General features: G+C 47.4%; 1 pseudogene; it reads left to right on the top strand.

The window, feature by feature from the left end:
* Positions 1-656: 656 nt before the first annotated feature.
* On the top strand, positions 657-4610 carry LOC149345018 (uncharacterized; annotated as a pseudogene).
* The last annotated feature ends 592 nt before the right edge of the window (positions 4611-5202 follow it).

The raw sequence follows: 5202 nt of genomic DNA on the forward strand, positions 1-5202 counted from the left end.
GACGAGGTGATATTTTCCCAATTGATAGCCTCAAGCGAGTTCCACTGTGTGTGGCAGAGACGTTGAAATGGTGCCTGGAAGTGTACGGGTAATTGTGGCCCGCCAGAGCGCATCGCTATGCGATGAATCATACCTAGAGTAGGGTGAGCCGATTTACGGGTGGTTGTCAGCCAGGGGTTGCCAGTCCCAGATGTATGAAGGAGAAGACAAGGATATGAACAGTTTCTACATAAAGAATCTGGCAATTATCTGTCCTGAAATTTAAAGGGGAGCTTTCCGTAGGCCAGCTTTATTTCCATTGCGAATGAAATATGACTTAGTAGCCGAGAGGGATAGAACCAGGGGTGGGAGGTGAGATGCTAGCACATCTGGCGCATGCTGGAGGACCGACTGACGAATGAACGCGTCTGGCTGGCAGCACCAAAAAGTTATATCATCGGCGTACGCAAGCAATCGGAAGGAAGGGATGGTTCCTCAGGCTTCAAGAGGAGTAAATGTGGCATTAAATAATGTGGGGAAGACGACGGAGCCCTGGGGACAACACCTCTCTTGGAGGTGTAGTTAACAACGGGCTTTTCGCGGACACGTGAGCTGAAAGTTCGATTTGCTAAAAAGGTTATTTAAAAGCCCATCTTTTCAAACCCTCAACCCACGGTGTAAGAGTAGGCTAGGTGAGCGATCGGCAACGAAGAGGCGCCGCTCCGAGCGGAGAGGATAGTGCAGTAGTTGGCCGGCAGTTCAAGAGAGGGCGCACCAAACTGAGGCCCGTTAGGGAGCTTCCATGCGCGCGCGCGCGCGCTTCTTTTACGCGCCTTTTCCCGTCCAGATATCGCTTTTGTGTCAGTCGTGTTTATTGGTGTGGTGTCACTGTTTTGAAGCTTGCTCTTCGATTTCACCCCACACTGATGCACTGGTGACATGGGGAAATGCTTCGTGCCTTTTTGTAAGACTGGCTACAAGTCTTGTGCAGAAAAGTTATCACTTTTCAAGCTATCAAATGACGACGAGAGGTTGGAGGCATGGAGAAGAGCAATCCCGCGCAAAGATCGCGTGCTGCAACGGACGGCCCGTGTGTGTGAGAAGCATTTCTCTCCTCATTTTATTCTAAAAACGTGGTCCTCCGAAATAGATGGTCACGTTCTGATGTCAGGGAATAGAAGAGCCGGCCTGACAAAGGACGCTGTGCCTTCAATTTTCGAAGGAGCACCGAGTTACCTTTCCAAGAAGATCAAGAGTCCCCGAAAAAGAGTGAAGCGGATAGAGAAACCTGTGGCAACTTCTGCGCGTCCTACGAATTACACCAGCATACCTGAGGGTTCATCACATGGTGCGGAAGTGTCGAAGACCGCAGCCACGAGCCACAAAGACGAAAACAGCGATGACATGGAAGCTCTCAACCAGCCTTCATTCGAGGACTTATTTGACTTGGTAGCAAACATGTGCCTACCGAGGTCATCGTGGGCAGTACATCGGAGCGACGAAGAGGGGATCAAAGACATTCTGATCAGTGATGCTCGTGTAGTGTACAGTGACGGAAGCTGCTGTATATTTAATAAGAAGTCCTTGCTCGTAAACTCTGACATGGCGGTCCAAGCCTACATTTTCGACAGGCCAGTTGACTGCACAGCAATTGGAATCAGCCCGTCTGTCTCAACTACATCTGAACTTGAGAAAATGGTAAGAACTTTTGACAATGTGAACGTTTGCTGCGGCGGACCAAGTTTAAAAAGCTTTCCTTCTGTGCTGCCCGAATGTGCTTATGTGGACAACCAAAAAAGTGGAGACATAACAAATGCCCGTTATTATCGCCTGCAGGCGGAATATGTCGGCCATGCAGTGGCCTCCACAACACTCTGCAATTGCATGCTGACCGCCAAGCGGCAAGGGCAAAGAAAAAGGTACCGCTTCAACGGATCAGGCTTTCTGCTTTGAGGAAAGGTGTACCGTCTGCCCAACTTGAAAGAATCAACGCGTTGCGCCATGCAAAAGCCACTGTACTGCGGTCTCGAGCACGACTTTTAGCACGAAACAAATTGCTGATGAAACAGTTGAAGAACTGTCAGGAAGAATTCGCAAAAGTGAAAGAGGAAGGGCTCGCAGAGAAGCTAGAAAGTATGGATTTACCTGCAGCGCAGTTGCTTCTTGTAAAGGAGTGCATTGCTGCAGCTAAATGCACTACGAAGAAGAACAGGAGATACACTGACGACTGGCTGCTGCTGTGCCTTTTGCTAAACATCCGAAGCCCTGCGGCATACCCTTTCCTGCGCAGCAATGCAATATTACCTCTTCCATGCGTTTCGACAATCAGGAAGTACATCAGCTTAGTCGGGCTGAAGTGTGGCTTTGACGAAGCGTTTTTTAAGGCCCTTAAAATGAAAGTTGCCTCGAAAACAGCATTTCAACGAAGAGGGATCCTTATTCTTGACGAGATTCAAGTTAGAAAGGAGATCACGGTGAACTCACGAACAATGACATATGCCGGTCTTGTTGACTTTGGTGAGAAGAACAACCAAAGCAATGAGCCAGCTGATCACGGGCTGGTTTTCGCCTTCGCACCGTTCGGGGAAAAATATTTGCAGCCAGTGGCTGTGTTTGCCGCCAAGGGACCTACGAAAGGGACGGTCCTAGCACAGCTACTGCTTCAGTGCATTGTACACTTAGAAGAAGCGGGCCTTCTCGTTGATGTAGTTGTTTGTGATGGCGCCTCTACTAACAGAGCTATGTGGAGACAGCTTGGAATCAGCGGTGCTCTGGGGCATGTTGTAAATACCTTTGAGCACCCACTGGATTCATCGCGAAAGGTGCATGTCTTCGCAGATGCGCCTCATCTCTTCAAGTGCATACGCAATCGTCTGTATGACAAGAAAGTGTTGAAGAAAGGCGGAAAGTTCATTAAATGGTCTTGCTACGATGCCTTGTTTGTAGCAGACACCAAGAACGCAACTGAGCTGAGAGTATGCCCAAAACTGACTTTCAACCATGTTAATCCTTCTAACATGCTTAAAATGAGAGTGAAATTGGCAACCCAAATTTTCAGCAATTCCGTAGCAAAAGGAATTTTGTTTTATGCACGTAGAGGAGCACCTCGGCTCTTTAATGTCGAGCCGACCGTTGAGTTCACAATCTTTATGAACAACTTATTTGATGCCCTGAACCGGCGCTTTCCAGAAGAAGGCCTGACTATAGACTGCAATGATCTTAAAGTTCTTGAAAGTGCCTCTGATTGGCTTGACGAATGGGAGGAAGAAGTTGCAAAAGGAGAAATTCCTCAAGATCTCTTCCTTAGCCGGTCAACTGCGGAAGGGTTAAGGGTGACGCTCAAATCTGCTCGTGAGCTGTCAATCTACCTGTTGACAAAGTGCGATTTCAGGTACGTCCTGACCGGAAAAATGAATCAGGACCCGTTGGAATGTTTTTTTGGTGTTATTCGACAAGCGGGTGGCCAAAACGAACATCCAACTTTCCCAACGTTCTTGCAACTGTACAGTATGCTGTCTCTTTACTCCCTCCTGAAGCCGCCACGGTTTGGTAACTGTTGAGCTTCCAAGAAAGAACAGCACGGCATTGTGACTTTGGCTGACTTTAAGAACGCATATAACAGCTCAGCATCCAAGGAGCTAAACAAGATGGAGCAGCTGAAAGAGAAGCTTGACGGCCTAATCGATGAAGGGAGCTGGGAGTGCGACGAAGTGTTTGAGTGTGATAACAACGATGCAAGTGTTGTTGAGTGTATAATTTATTATGTAACAGGTTTTGTATCCAGGAAAATTTTCAATCAGACCTCCTGCACTACGTGCAAGAAAGCACTGGAGGGTGAGAAAGGCTTGTCAAAGGTGCCGGAAGCTGAGCTAGTGAATTGCAAAACAAGGGGCAGGCTCACGCACCCTAACATGCACCTCTATCAGCTTTTTATGGAAGCTGAAGAGCATTTCTCCAAAAACGCAAATCTGAGAGATGCCTACGATAAAACAGTTGACGCTGTACTAGAGAAGTTCACTTTCACTTTCCCTTGTACTATCCACAGAGAGGACATGCTTGCCAAGCTACTCCATTATTATATAAGCCTTCGTATGCGTCAGTACTGCCGTCAAATGAAACGCAAGCACGTTGAAAAAGGCCAGGACTTGCGTAAAATGTCCAAACTAGTTTGACCACAAGGAGCCGAGCTGAGTGAACTGTTTGTTATTTTGATTGTATACACAACAGTAGAATTTAAGTATTTTGTGTGTAATCCAGTTTGCAGTGACTACTTTTTGCTTCATGCATGAAATAAACACACAATGTTCTACCTGGGTTATAACTTTTTCTGGGCTGCGGAAAACACCCACTCATCATCCTCACAGAAATGGCATGCAGTTCTCGCATAACCCCACTAAGGCATGCGTTCAGTCGCTTTCACACACAAACATTGATTTCCCCATCGCTGCACCGTGGCCGCTGGATTTTCAAATGCGACTGTTAACCTGATGCGCCCTTCTACCTCATTCTTGAGTTTGAAGTAAACTCGTTCCATGTTATAACCGAGAAAAGTTGAAACCATTGTAATACTGGCATGCTTGGTTCCCGCTCCACCAAAGCTTCTCCGTAGCGTCGTCTGTCGTCTTGCGCGAGCGTCGATAAAGGGGGGCTTTACGCTTGGCCTGATCTGTGGACAATTTTTGAAACAGTTAAAGGTGCACTGAAGAGGATTCTGAACTTGTCTTTTTGCCGTGGGAACTCGATCTACACGTTCCTAGCATTCTTAGAAACTGCAACTTATTGCCCTGTATGGCCGATTTCCCTAATTAAATCGAATTAACGTCCGGCTCCCGCCCTTTTTTTTAAATTCTGCCTCGTACGATGGGCGGAGTCGACCAACGCGTGAAGTTCCTTTCAGCCAGCTCCGTGGAGGCTTTGCTTTCGCTTTATTTTGTTTTTTAGGTTTCCATGAATAAATAGTTTCATTCGCAGATAATATAGCCGCAAAATAAGCCCGCAGAAATAAAAATACGCGCGGAATATTTGCTACTACGGACTACTACGTATTACTCCGCCGATGGCAGAGCGGCAAGCCGCCGCGGGACTGGGTGAAAGGCACTCCACGTGTTGGTCAACTCCGCCCACCGTACGAGGCAGAATTCAAAAAAAGGGCGGGAGCCGGCCGTTAATTCGATTTAATTTGGGAAATCGGCCATACAGGGCAATAAGTCGCAGTTTCTAAGA

Source organism: Amblyomma mixtum, chromosome 5, assembly GCF_055824585.1.
Source record: "Amblyomma mixtum isolate Tamu chromosome 5, ASM5582458v1, whole genome shotgun sequence".
In the NCBI taxonomy this organism is placed as follows: Eukaryota; Metazoa; Arthropoda; class Arachnida; order Ixodida; family Ixodidae; genus Amblyomma; species Amblyomma mixtum.